The following is a 14,963-nucleotide window of genomic DNA, read 5'->3' on the forward strand; positions in this document are numbered from 1 at the left end:
TGACACATCATAGTTACGCCCATGGTGGCTGCAAAATATTTTTATGTACTTCTTCTTATCATCAGTGTATTGTTTTCTCTGGAGTCTAGGCCTTGACCAAGACATTTGTACCTTAATAAAATAATCAACTGCCCTTGGTGAAGGCAATGGACTAAACACCCACTGGGGTGTCCCTACAGGTACAAGTACTAACAACAGTAGCTGCCTTTTAGCCATAGTTTTTAATTAGGTCAAATAATTGAAACAAAACCCGTTAAATCATTTCTCAGCCCAAGTCCTTCACCCACATTCCCTAGAGCATTGGGCCACCATGTGAACGTTTCATTTCTCTCCTCAATTTCACACAGAGACACAATTTCCTTTGTACAAATCCATGAGCAGCAAAACCTCCCTATGTCTCTGGTCTGAGCTAGCGTATTCGATTCCAGTGAACTCTTCTCTCCTGCAATCGTGATGGGCAGACAGAGGAGTCGTGGCACCTGCATCCCTGCCAGGGAGATATTGGCTCGGCTCTTTCTTTCTGCTGCTGTTGTTCATCCATGAAACATCAAGGGTGGAATGCAAAGCTAAGCTCACACACCAATCCCCTGAAACATTTCAGTGCCCCAGAGAAATCCTGCCCCCAGCTATTGGAACGATGTGCTGGAGATTTGACTAGGAAAGAGACTATCTGAATTATCAGAGTGGGGAAGGAACAACAATCTACAGCAATGTCGTTAACACAAACACACTGTCATCCTGCTCCAGCCAGAAGGGAAATGGGCAGGAATTCTCGCTGTTCAGCCAAGGACACACTTACACTGATGCGCAGCCATGAGTGTGCTGGGGAAGCTGATCTGAGCAAACAATTGGAATGACAATTCAGTGAGAACAGAATCATCATGTAGTGAAACAAATACATGTTAAGTAGTTGTGGCTGAGTGTTTAAGGTGATAGAGTAGAAATCCATTGGGGTTTCCCTGTGCAGGTTCAAATCCTGCCAACTATGCAAGCACTGTGGTGTTGTTGTTGTTGTTATTATTGCACTCTTAGTGTCTAAGCATCCACAGTGTGAACTGGAGCCAGATCTAGTTTCACTTTGTCTACACTTAAAACACTGCTGTGGTACTGCTATAGCTCTCTGGAGCAGACAGTGACTGGAGGGGTTTTCCCATCCCTGTAATAGCTACATTGACAGAACAGTTCTCCTTTTCTTTAGCACTATCGAACCAGGGCTTAGGTCACCTTAACTCTGTGGGTTGCGGGGGAGATCACACCCTGAGAGACGTCGCTCTGCCAGTTAAGTGCCCAGCGTACACCAGCCCTTAGATTTCTCTTGGTATTTCAATGCAGGCACTGACCTGTGAGAGGAAAACATCAGCTCACAAACACAGAGACTGAATTCCCTGCATTTAATCTCGCTGCACTTTCCATAAAGTCACAAAATTCAATTCATTCTTGCTAGGACAGAGAAAAAATAAGTGACACTAAGTTTTTCGCTTGGTTACATAAAATTAAGTGTTTAACGAATATAGTAAAAAATCTGTACTGATTCCTCTAACTAAGACCACAGCGTAAAATAGGAACAGAGACAAATCTTGTCAGTGGTGGCTAATTTCACAAATGATCTTCCCATTATTAATTTCCACACTGCCCCCATTGGAAGTCTGGGCATCTCCAGTGTCATAGCTCTGCATTCACCTTCCCCTTAGAATTGTTCTCAGACATTTGTCTTCCTCTGCAGCGTGGGGCATGGAGTCACTTGCTGGAGGATGAATCTATGAATCTATTCCCAAATTTGGAAAATTATGCAGTTCAGAATGTGAATAGTGACCCCGTCTCCTTCCTGCACCTGCTCTACATTGTTCCCCAGCAGCTTCTCCCCCTGCAGAGTAACCCCAGCACGGCAGTGCAGCCGCCCAGGGTTCAGCAAGGGCCCCTGGCAAGGACAGTGGGTGCAGCTAACAGCCCAGTGTGCCTGGCAGTGAGGCAGTTTAAAAAAGCAACACTCCCCCAGAAGTACAGAGACTGAATTCCCCAACTTTAACATCATGACCCCCTGTAGAAAGCCACATGTGCCAGTTGTATTTTCACAGGGAGATGCAAAAATCAAGTGACACCAATTTTTAAATTGAATAAATAAAGTTGAGGAGATAGTTATTAACCTCACAAAAAAAGGCTCATTTCCCAAACAATCCTCAAAATGTTACCAATTCCCACCCTTCCTCCATAGCAGCTCTGTGCAGTGTAACTGTTCTGCAGGCAGCTTCCCATTAAATGCTGTTGTGGGATATTCCCTGGCCTGGAAATGTATGAACGACAGAATTTGAAGCACAAACCTGGCTCCCTGCAACAGGCGGGATTTGAGTGTTTTGTCCCTGTCACTTAATGTTTGTCAATAGTACAGATGCCATGGGCAGGACTCTTGGCTCTGCCAGAGGGATCCTGGCACAGGGGCTGGTGGGGGAGAAGGGATTGTAGATTCTGACTTGCCCTCTGGAGAGGAGCTAATAAGTGAAGGGGGCATTTCTAACTTCTCCCCTGCCTCAGTGTCCCCTGGGCTGGAATTGTACATTCCACAGGACCAAACGAGGGGGTGATGCCATTTGGTTAATGAAAACCTGTGCTCCAGCTGAGGTTTGAACTCACAACCTCAGCCTAGCTCTTCTCAGCACTGCCCTATAACTACTGTGTGCTAACCAATTGTGCCACTGGAGAACCTGTTAACTGTGGTTCTCCCTAGGTTGATAAAGGTGAGGAGTGACCCCAAAACATTCTCAGTGAAGTTGAGAGCAGGTAGCGACAAGCGTTGTACTTGGTGGGGTGGATTCTTATTAAGGCTTCCAGGCACCATTTGACCCTTTTGTTCGTCCCTGTGTAATAACAGAGCTGATTAAGACTCACTGTAGAGTCTTGCTGCAGACCAACAGATCTGAAATCACTGATCACCAGGTCTAAGCATTAGTCCTGCTTTGGGACAGTGTCTCTCATCCAACAAACTACCCAGTCTGTGCTAGCAGTGAGGCTCCCTCACTAACAGCTGAAATCAGGGAGAGCTGTGTGAAGTGCAGGGACCCAGGGGTGCCTGAACAGGGGGGAACAACACCCCAGAACTTTTAAAAATGGGAGAGCTCGGCCTTGCCACTTTGTAATGACCGTAAGGGCGAGTGAGGGAGGAGGGGGCCGAGAGCAGTGAGCGGGAGGTGGGGTCTTAGGGGGAAGAGGCCGCACAGGAGCGGGGCCTTCAGGAGAAGGGATGGTGCAGGGGCGTGGCCTCGAGTGGAAGGGGTGGAGCTACTGTTCAGGCTCTGGTGGCCACTACTTTTAGGGAGCCTGTTCCACTCCTGGCGGGACCACAAGATGTCCCAGAGCAGAGGGGGCCAGCAGAGCGGTGACAGGGTGGAACAGGAAGTGGCCGGCAATATGGCCAGACAGTGGAGGGAGAAAGGGGCTTTCCCCCCAGGAGGTGAGAGGTGAACTCTGGGTTTTCATTGACCCAGAGCAGCAGCTGTGTATGAGGTGCAGTGGAGGGAGGGGCACATCCACAGAGCTTTTGGTGTCTGGATTTAAGAGCTGGAGGCAAAAGGCCACTGCCCAGAGGGCTGTGGGTGGTGTTTTGCTCAAAGTGTTGTGTTATGAATCCTCATTGTGGTGTTTTCCCAAGTTAATACAAGGTGAGTTTCCTCCTTTTTCTTAAAGTTTCTTTTCTACACTCAGTGCGTGTGAGTGGGGAAAGTATCGCCTCTTAGAGGGACCCAGTGGCCACGGCTAGTTTCCCCAGGTTACTGGGTGGGGGCTTAAGCAGATTGTGTGTTGTATTGTTGAAGAGGAGCCCCTAGCACCCAGACAGGGAATTGTAACTTCAACCTTCAGAGTAAGAGCCAGAGGAGCGAACAGGAGCTGCTAACAGGGAGTTTTGCAAGGGAGTTTGGAAGGGGAGTAGGAAGGGAGGGGGGTCCCTTGTCGGTCTCCTCTGGGACCCATTGGTCCCCTGAACTCATAACCTGAGCCACATCGAAAACCTTTCTGTTTACAGCAGAGAGAAGCGGACAGGGAGCTGTAGATGGGAATTTGCAAGAGTTTGACAGAGGGAGGCTTACAATGGTGAGGAGGACCCGCAACACCTGTGCCAGCACTGCTTCTGTCTCCTCCACCTGCGCCTGTAGCCAGACAGAGCACCAAAGCATGCATGCTTTTACCCAGATTCTGGTGTGGGCTTGCAAAGACTGTAATTTGCAATTTCCACTTACTGATATCCAGGCTGGGGGTGGCATCCAATGTGAAAGGTGCCTACTGGTGGAATCTCTCAGGCAGCAGGTGGGAGAGCTACAGGAGGAGGTGGCTAGGCTGAGGAACATCTATGTCCATGAGCAATTCCTGGACAGTATTCATGTGGAGACAGCTGATGGTGCTGTCCCAGTTGACAGGACTACTGACACTCCAGTGAAGGAGGAGATGCCTCAGGGTGTATCTGACACACCAGTGGAGGAGGAGGCTCAGGGTGGACACAGCCAGCTGGTTACTTCTAGCAGCAGGCAGTGCTCCACTGCTGCTGCGAACCCTCCTGTTGTGGTAAAAGATAACCATTATGCTCTTCTTGATACAGGAGAGAAGAAATCACCCCCAGCAGTAAAGGGGGTGAAGCCTCGTACCCCTAAGGCTGGGAGGTCTGCTGCCACCACTGATAAGAAACGTAGGGTAGTGGTGGTTGGAGACTCTCTGCTGAGGGGGACGGAGACACCCATCTGTCGCCCTGACCATTCATCCTGGGAGGTATGCTGCCTGTCAGGGGCCCGTATCCGAGATGTTACAGAGGCTTTGTCGAGGATTATCCGGCCTTCTGACTACTATCCCATGCTACTCATCCATGTGGGCACAAATGATACTGCGAGGTGTGACGCTGAGCAGATCAAGAGTGACTACAGGGCTCTGGGAGTACGGGTTAAGGAGTTTGGAGCGCAGGTGGTATTCTCTTCGATTCTTCCTGTTGAAGGTAGGGGTCCGGGCAGAAACAGATGCATCGTGGAGGTGAATGCCTGGCTGCGAAGATGGTGTCACCAGGAGGGCTTTGGCTTCCTCGACCACGGGATGCCGTTTGAGGAAGGACTGCTAGGAACAGATGGCGTTCACCTTTCGAAGCGGGGAAAGGCCTTATTTGCGCACAGACTGGCTAACCTAGTAAGGAGGGCTTTAAACTAGGTTCGACGGGGACAGGTGAGCAAAGCCCACAGGTAAGTGGGGAACAAGACCTGGGAGATGGGTTGGAAACAGGAGGGAGCACGGGCTATAATGGCAGAGAGGAAGGAGGGTCAGGGCAAAGCTGGGAGGCAAGATCAAACCAGTATCTTAGATGCCTTTATACAAATGCAAGAAGTATGGGTAATAAGCAGGAAGAACTGGAAGTGCTAATAAATAAATACAACTATGACATTATTGGCATTACTGAAACTTGGTGGGATAATACACACGACTGGAATGTTGGTGTGGATGGGTATAGTTTGCTCAGGAAGGATAGACAGGGGAAAAAGGGAGGAGGTGTTGCCTTATATATTAAAAATGTACACACTTGGACTGAGGTGGAGATGGACATAGGAGACGGAAGGGTGGAGAGTCTCTGGGTTAGGCTAAAAGGGGTAAAAAACACAGGTGATGTCGTGCTGGGAGTCTACTACAGGCCACCTAATCAGGCGGAAGAGGTGGATGAGGCTTTTTTCAAACAACTAACAAAATCATCCAAAGCCCAAGATTTGGTGGTGATGGGGGACTTCAACTATCCAGATATATGTTGGGAAAATAACACCGCGGGGCACAGACTATCCAATAAGTTCCTGGACTGCATTGCAGACAACTTTTTATTTCAGAAAGTTGAAAAAGCTACTAGGGGGGAAGCTGTTCTAGACTTGATTTTAACCAATAGGGAGGAACTTGTTGAGAATTAAAAGTAGAAGGAAGCTTGGGTGAAAGTGATCATGAAATCATAGATTTTGCAATTCTAAGGAAAGGTAGAAGGGAGTACAGCAGAATAGAGACAATGGATTTCAGGAAGGCGGATTTTGGTAAGCTCAGAGAGCTGATAGGCAAGGTCCCATGGGAATTAAGACTGAGGGGAAAAACAACTGAGGAAAGTTGGCAGTTTTTCAAAGGGACGCTATTAAGGGCCCAAAAGCAAGTTATTCCGATGGTTAGGAAAGATAGAAAATGTGGCAAAAGACCACCTTGGCTTACCCTTGAGATCTTGCGTGACCTACAAAATAAAAAGGCGTCATATAAAAAATGGAAACTAGGTCAGATCACGAAGGATGAATATAGGCAAATAACACAGGAATGCAGAGGCAAGATTAGAAAGCAAGCACAAAATGAACTTCAAACTAGCTATGGGAATAAAGGGAAACAAGAAGACTTTTTATCAATACATTAGAAGCAAGAGGAAGACTAAGGACAGGGTAGGCCCACTGCTCAATGAGGAGGGGGTAACAGTAACGGGAGACTTGGAAATGGCAGAGATGCTTAATGACTTCTTTGTTTCGGTCTTCACTGAGAAGTCTGAAGGAATGTCTAGTATAGTGAATGCTTACGGGAAGAGGGTAGGTTTAGAAGAGAAAATAAGGAAAGAGCAAGTAGAAAATCACTTAGAAAAGTTAGATGCCTGCAAGTCACCAGGGCCTGATGGAATGCATCCTAGAATACTCAAGGAGTTAATGGAAGAGGTATCTGAGCCTCTAGCTATTATCTTTGGGAAATCATGGGAGACGGGGGAGATTCCAGAAGACTGGAAGGGGGCAAATATAGTGCCCATCTATAAAAAGGGAAATAAAAACAACCCGGGAAACTACAGACCAGTTAGTTTAACTTCTGTGCCAGGGAAGATAATGGAGCAGGTAATCAAAGAAATCATCTGCAAACACTTGGAAGGTGGTAAGGTGATAGGGAATAGCCAGCATGGATTTGTAAAGAACAAATCATGTCAAACTAATCTGATAGCGTTCTTTGATAGGATAACGAGCCTTGTGGATAAGGGAGAAGCAGGTGGATGTGATATACCTAGACTTTAGTAAGGCATTTGATACAGTTTCGCATGATATTCTTATAGATAAGCTAGGAAAGTACAATTTAGATGGGGCTACTATAAGGTGGGTGCATAACTGGCTGGATAACCGTACTCAGAGAGTAGTTGTTAATGGCTCCCAATCCTGCTGGAAAGGTATAACAAGTGGGGTTCCGCAGGGGTCTGTTTTGGGACCGGTTCTGTTCAATATCTTCATCAACGATTTAGATGTTGGCATAGAAAGTACGCTTATTAAGTTTGCGGACGATACCAAACTGGGAGGGATTGCAACTGCTCTGGAGGACAGGGTCAAAATTCAAAACGATCTGGACAAATTGGAGAAATGGTCTGAGGTAAACAGGATGAAGTTCAATAAAGATAAATGCAAAGTGCTCCACTTAGGAAGGAACAATCAGTTTCACACATACAGAATGGGAAGAGACTGTCTAGGAAGGAGTATGGCAGAAAGAGATCTAGGGGTCATAGTGGACCACAAGCTTAATATGAGTCAACAGTGTGATACTGTTGCAAAAAAAGCAAACATGATTCTGGGATGCATTAACAGGTGTGTTGTAAACAAGACACGAGAAGTCATTCTTCCGCTTTACTCTGCGCTGGTTAGGCCTCAACTGGAGTATTGTGTCCAGTTCTGGGCACCGCATTTCAAGAAAGATGTGGAGAAATTGGAGAGGGTCCAGAGAAGAGCAACAAGAATGATTAAAGGTCTTGAGAACATGACCTATGAAGGAAGGACTGAAGGAATTGGGTTTGTTTAGTTTGGAAAAGAGAAGACTGAGAGGGGACATGATAGCAGTTTTCAGGTATCTAAAAGGGTGTCATCAGGAGGAGGGAGAAAACTTGTTCACCTTAGCCTCCAATGATAGAACAAGAAGCAATGGGCTTAAACTGCAGCAAGGGAGATTTAGGCTGGACATTAGGAAAAAGTTCCTAACTGTCAGGGTAGTCAAACACTGGAATAGATTGCCTAGGGAAGTTGTGGAATCTCCATCACTGGAGATATTTAAGAGTAGGTTAGATAAATGTCTATCGGGGATGGTCTAGACAGTATTTGGTCCTGCCATGAGGGCAGGGGACTGGACTCGATGACCTCTCGAGGTCCCTTCCAGTCCTAGAGTCTATGAGTCTATGAGTTGCTGCCAGCTGAGCTAGCCAGGCCGCCTAAATGTATTAACCCCTTTCATCGCAAGAGCAAACACCGGGTACTTCTGTGCTTCTCAGCAGCTGGGAAAAATCCTCTTGCAGTAAATCCTCCCCTCCTCTTGCCCCACACTCAGTTGCTCTGTGGCTTTTAAGCCTTCCCTTGGAGCTGTCAGCACCAGCTGCCTCTGCTTCAGATGCCCAGAGGAGGAGAGGTGTACTGGGGTCCAGCCTGGGACTCTTCCTCCCTCCTGCCTATCCATGACTATTAAACCTGGGCAAGAGGAAGAGGGTGGCAACTGGGCAGTCGACGTGCTCTCTTTCACGTAAATCAGTGTGACTCCTGGCCTATCCCTGCTCAGATCAGAGGAATTGGAGGCTACCTCCTGCCCTCCACTGGTTCCACTACGGAGAGACATGTCCTCTAAACCGACCTCACTACAAACCTGCACCAGGGAGTGGTCATCATAGAAGAGTTTCCTCTGACAGTTGGGAAAATGGGACCAGCGGTCCTCAGGCCGTCTGACACAATTAAAATCCACCCCCTACACCAAACACTGTGTAGTCCAGAGGAAGGGAGCCAGTTCCTTTCACACCTTAACTGGGGACCATAAACACTAATCTAGCGGTAACAAGTGCCATGGAGCACTGCAAATGTGAAGAACAAGACTCCAACCTCATCATTCTTCCCTGGCCAGGAGGGCCAGAAAGACAGGCCCTTCCTCCAATCACCCTCTGCCCATCAAGCCACCCTAAAGCTGTTACTGTGCATTTCCTGAATGCACACCATGTCCAAGTCCAGCTTCTCCAAGTCACTGAACATCCTACAATCTCCTCCTGGGCCCTCCAATCCCTGCCACGTTCCACGTGGACACTTTTACAGATGCCCCTTATCCAGTACTGCCCTCGCTCAGCTGTGGAGAGGAGCTTTTGTCCCCAATCCCTGCCCCCTCTGGCACCATCTCCGAGGGCCACCCTGCCTCACGCTCTTCCCACCATATTGGGTCAACCAATTAGTCACATGGGAAATACAGCTCCCATCTCTGATTTTAAAAGGTCAGGTGGGCCAACTGGGGCAGAAGTCCATGCTCCATTTTCTTGTTGGGGATCTCAAAATCAGGGACTCACCTCAGGTAAAGGTGCTGCTGTGCTCCCAGAAAACAAGCCACCTCCACGCAAAGAAAGATAAAAGGGCTGTTAAAGCCAGGGATTGAACCAGGGACCTTTAGATTTTCACACTAATACTTGCCTCACTGAGCTACTTTGGTACCTGCGTCATGCTTTTTTGGCCTGCTGCTTCTCTATCTGGGATGTTTTTATCGGCCATGGCCATGGCACACAAAAAGGACGTCATTGTGAACAGCCCATGAAGACAAGACTCGCTTTTGCCTGCCATGCTCAGCTTGACGTGCTTCCTCACACCATTCCTGCCTTAGTTCCCGGGTTGACCTGGTGGCAGAAGGGAACTGGGGGCCAGTGATGTGGGAAGGAAGTTGAGCTGGACCATGAGCTAGACTAGACCCTGACAGTAAGAGTCTGGCCACCACTTGCTGCCCCACCTTGTTATCCTGGCTTCCCCCACTGGAGGTCATTTAGGAAGGGAAGTGGGGCTTCCACCTCCCCTCCCCGATTTTCACATCACAGAGGAGCACAAACAGGAAAACAAATGGCTGCTCCATACTTCTCCCACGAGAGGAACCAGACAACCTTAGCTGTGGTGAGTAAGAAGTGTCTGTTGGCTGACAGGGCCTGTCCGCGAGGAGCTGGAACAGCAGCTGACACCTCCCCCTTGGCTCCATGCTGTGGTAAATGCTCATTGTCTGGCTGCATGGGTGGATGCTGCTCTGGGCTCTGGAGAAAGTATGTATTGGTCTGTCAACCCCTCATCTTCTCTGAGCCAGTCTGGTAAGGTCTCGAGTGCCTCCTCCGGCCTGGCAGCTGAGAGTCTGTGCAGACATCAACCCCCCTGCCAGCCCCACAGGCAGCAGCAGCACCAGCCCCCCCAGCACCACAGGGGCACTCAATGCACTTCCTGTGGGGAAATGGCTCCTTGGCGTCCAGCTGCTAGAGTGAGAGTCAGGAGAGAGCAGTGTCTGGCTCACCTTGGGGAAGAGAAGAGACCTGATGAGAGCTGATCTTCAGTCTCCCCAGCAATGCTTGTCAGTTTTATTGCCACTGTAATAGTCAGTGCCTCCCTTCAGGGCTGGCCCTAGAGGGGTGCAGGACCTGGGACAAATCCCCCCCTTTCTGCCCTTCCCCACTCCATCCCTTCCCCCAAGTCCCACCCCTTCCTGCCCTGCATCTTCCTTCTCCATTCCTCTCCCTGCACCCCACTGAACAGCTGATCACTGCAGGGGGAGGTGCTGAAGGGGAAGAGCAGGAGCCAGAGCTGGTGCAACCATTTAGGAGGACTAGGCGGTTGCCTAGGGCGCCGAGATTTGAGGGCGCCAAAAAGCCCCCGCCCCCAATTTTTTTTAAATGGTTGAGCAGCCGCTGCTGCTGGGACAGAGAGGGAGTCTGAGCTGCCGGCAGCAGTGGGCAGTCCAGGGTGTCCCCTGGGTCAGGGCGCCTCCACGGCAGCCGGCAGTCCAGGGGGTCCCCTGGGTCAGGGTGCTGCCGTGGCAGCCCGCAGTCCAGGATGACCCCTGGGTCAGGGCGCCGCTGCGGCAGACGGCAGTCCAGGGTGTCCCCCTGGGTCAGGGCGCCGCCGTGGCAGCCAGAAGCCCAGAGTGTCCGGAGGGGTCGGCAGGCAGCTCCCGTGGAGCTGCCGCAGTCGTGCCTGCGGACAGTCGGCTGCTTGCGCGGCTCCGGTGTACCTCCCGCAGACACCACTGTGACAGCTCCACTGGAGCCGTGGAGCACTGGACCCTCCGCAGGCACCACTGCGGCAGCTCCACCAGAGCCGCTGGACCAGCACATGGGGTGGCGAAATTGCTATCCACCTAGGGCACTCAAAACCCTAGCACCGGTCCTGGAAGGAGCTTGTCCACAAGGCCCGAAGCAGGGGCAGAGCTGGCTGCCAGTGGGTGCTGAGCAACTTTTTTTCCCCCCTGTTGGTTCTGCAGCCTCATAGCACCCCTGCATTCACTAACTCGGTTCCTTTCATGCTCTAAAGAGAGAAGCGGAACCAGGGCTATGGCTGATCTATAGGGCATCAGGTGAGTGGCAGAGACTGAGTGTTTGCCTGACACCTCAGGGACACAGTGTGAGGTGGTGTCCCAGGCATCTCTATGAAAGGAGCAGAACAGGATTTACTTGCAGTGGGGAGAGAATTGAGAGCATCAGTTTGTATAAAGGTATTGCTTGGGTGAGAGGTTTTGAGCAGGATTCAAACCTACAGAGGGGAATATTATTGGATTTATCAATTCTAACACCTTAACCACTCAGCTGTGAGTATAATAAGGCTTCAATACTAAAGAATAAATAATCACGATGAAGTGGTCAATAATCACAATGCCCAGGCTTGAAGATTTCCCACAGCAAACCTGGCTCCCAAAGCACTTGGGGGGGGATTTTGGGTTTGTTCTCTTTGCTTAGCCATGTGCAGTTGCACAGAGAGCACGTTTAAAAGTCTCCCCTCCCACAGAGCAGGAATGGGAAATGATTCTCAACTTGAAGCCTGATGTGAATGCGAATGTCTGGACCAAGGGGACAGGGACTGGTCTTTGCTAGAGAAACCACTGTCAAGTTTTAGCAAATTAGAACAAGTCAGCAAATAAGAACAACCTCAGGTATCAAGTATCAGAGGGGTAGCCATGTTAGTCTGGATCTGTAAAAGCAGCAAAGAGTCTTGTGGCACCTTATAGACTAACAAACGTTTTGGAGCATGAGCTTTTGTGGGTGAATACCCACTTCGTTAGATGCATTCACCCACGAAAGCTCATGCTCCAAAATGTCCCTCAGGTATCAGTAACTGTTACAGGTTGCAAATTCTTACATGTAGCAGTTTCTGGCACTACACCTGTGCAGCTCTGCTCCCTGACTCTTTGTGGGATCCTGCTCTCTCCTTAGCTCCACCCCACTCTGGTCCAGACAGTTGCAGATCACACAGAAGATGGGACTCCCTGATTTGATTGTGTGAAAGTAGAATAAATTACATTGTGAAAATAGAAAGGATTAAAGAAATGCTGTCTGTACCTTTAAGCAAAACTGTTGGAATGCTGCAATCAAGGTGTCAGGAATACAGACAGTAACACAGAACAATTGCACCTGTCATAAACAGATAAGTAAGAGTTAATGGAACAAAACTGCTTCATATCTCTTTTGCCTGGAAAGGGTTAACAAGATCAGTGAGCCTGGCTGTCACCTGACCTGAGGACCAATCAGAGGACAGGATACTTTCAAATCTTGAGGGAGGGAAGTTTTTGTGCTGTGCTGTTCGTTTTGGTGGTTGTTCACTCTGGGGGCTCAGAGGGACCAGACGTGCAACCAGGTTTCTCTCCAATCTCCCTGATACAGGTTCTTATAGATTCCAAATAGTGAGTACTAGGTAGATAAAGCGAGTTAGGCTTATGTTTGTTTTCTTTATTTACAAATGTGTATTTGGCTGAAAGGAGTTCAAACTGGTATTTTGCTGAAAAGATTTTAATTTGTACTTGTATACTTTGGCTGGGAGGGTGTTCCCAGTGTCTATAGCTAAAAAACCCTGTACCTATTACATTTTAAATTTACAAAGATAATTTTTCCTGTTTTTTCTTTCTTTAATTAAAAGCTTTTCTTGTTTAAGAACCTGATTGTTTTTTTATTCTGGTGAGATCCCAGGGGACTGGGTCTGGATTCACCAGGGAATTGGTGGGGAGAAAGGAAGGAAGGGGGAGAGAGAGGCTGATTTCTCTCTGTGCCAGGATTACTTTCTCTCAGGAAGAATCTTGGAGGGGAAGAGAGAAGGAGGGGGGAAGGTGCATTTTCCTCTCTGTTTCAGGATTCAAGGGCTTTGAATCACAATGGTATTCCAGGGTAACCCAGGGAGGGGAAATCTGGGAGAGGCAACAGTGAAGGAAAGGGTTTACTTTCCATGTGTTAAGATCCAGAGGGTCTGGGTCTTGGCGGTCCCCGGGCCAGGTTTTGGGGGGACCAGAATGTACCAGGCACTGGAATTCCTGGTTGGTGGCAGCGCTACAGGTTCTAAGCTGGTAATTAAGCTTAGAGGAATTCATGCTGGTACCCCATCTTTTTGGACCCTAAGGTTCAGAGTGGGGATTATACCATGACAGCACCGTTTAAGGGCAATTGGTGAAGTATTAGCCTTAGATTGATAAGAGTTAGTAAGGAAGTAGGATATGCATGATGTGCCCCAGGTGAACTTTACTGTTTTGCTTTCTTTGTCCCTTTGTCTAATTCCTGCTCTTTTATCTGTATAAATAAGACTATTTGGGTCTTGCATGGCTACTCACATTATCTGGGTGTTATTGGTGGAGCGCTGCGCTAATAAAACAGAGTGGTCTGACAAATTGTGAGTCCTGATTCTAATTTTCACAATTTGGAGGTTCCACCGAGATGACAACCGTCTTCACTGGGGCTGTGTGATTCCTGACCGTTTTTGTACGATGACCATGGCAGCCGGCACCTGGGTATTTGGCCCGAGTGATCCTCCACTAGAGCGGAAAGGCGCACAGCCACAGTGAGGTCTACGCCATCAAACCTGTTGGTTCAAACTCTGTTCTGGTAGGGATCCTGGGATCTGACATCAGGAATTTGGTCAGGTAATTATTTTTGTGTTTTGTCCGGACTGAGGACTGTCCTATCTCTATGTCTATCCGTCCTCTTGTGGAGCGTTTGAGTCTGGGTGCCGTCTCCGTCCGGGGATAGACCGACCAAGGGGTTCCTGTCTCCGCAGTCTGAGTGAGTGGAATCTGCACAATCGCAGCTGCACTGCACTTTGGGAAAAACCACTGGTGTGAAAGCAAGGGCGATTGAGGCAATAGCCTGTGGGCTCCTTTTGTGTGTTGCACTGGGCATCGCTCTGAGGAACCCGAATTTCCTTCTTGTGTGATTAGTGTGTGAAGTCCTTCTGTATTGGTAACCAGACGTCTAAGTCAGGACATTTCCCTAAATGAACGCCAGCTCATTTTATGTATTTAGGATGGGTCTGGACTCCTGTAAAAAGGGTCCAGACTCCCGTAAATTTCTGGAAAAATGGTCTAGGCTAACTCAGGGAGATCCCAAAACTCAGTGGCCACTATTAAAATCTTGGAACAAAGACTGAGTGGACGTCTTAAAGGACAAACTCGGCCAACCTAAAACTAAATTGGCTAAAGGAGAGGTTAATTGTTTCATGCAGTGGTGGCAAGAGGCAAATCATAGGTGGACAAACTCAAAATTCGCCTCTCTCAAATATTCAAATAATACGTTAAAAGCTTTATTAAAAGCCTCCTCTCCCACCACCAGACTGAGCTCTCCCCTTTACCCCGTTCTCCAAACCCCAGATCGATCCAACCCCCTTCATACTCCCATCTCATTGTAAAAAGGACAAAAAGCCCCTTGTTCTGTTCCCCTTTGTTGTCTGCCTCAAAAAATGATTCTGTAGTGTTCCACTACCAATTCAGCAAGGAGGGGGGGCTCCTCCACTAGCTCCTACCCTTCCTGGCCCCTTTCCTTGAACATTTCTTTCAAAATTGTGAAATGACCACAGTATCACTCACAAACGGTTCATTGGAAAAAGCAGGATCGGGCCCAGACAAGCAGGCAAGCAACAGATAAAGAAACAGGTTGAAAGCCCTAAGGGAATAGTGTCAGGAGTAAGAAAAGCAGCAAGTGCAGGCATGAACCCCTGGAACAATAC

At 48.7% G+C, this 14,963-nt stretch overlaps 1 long non-coding RNA gene across 1 annotated transcript in view; it reads right to left on the reverse strand.

The window, feature by feature from the left end:
• The window catches only part of LOC115638197, a 208,019-nt gene that overhangs the window by 116,835 nt on the left and 76,221 nt on the right, over window positions 1-14,963 (reverse strand). The window contains exon 3 of the long non-coding RNA XR_003997402.1: window positions 3,086-3,092. This is a non-coding gene — a long non-coding RNA (uncharacterized LOC115638197). The remainder of the gene's footprint in view (window positions 1-3,085; window positions 3,093-14,963) is intronic.

The sequence above is a fragment of the Gopherus evgoodei genome, chromosome 21, assembly GCF_007399415.2.
Source record: "Gopherus evgoodei ecotype Sinaloan lineage chromosome 21, rGopEvg1_v1.p, whole genome shotgun sequence".
Classification (NCBI taxonomy): domain Eukaryota; kingdom Metazoa; phylum Chordata; order Testudines; family Testudinidae; genus Gopherus; species Gopherus evgoodei.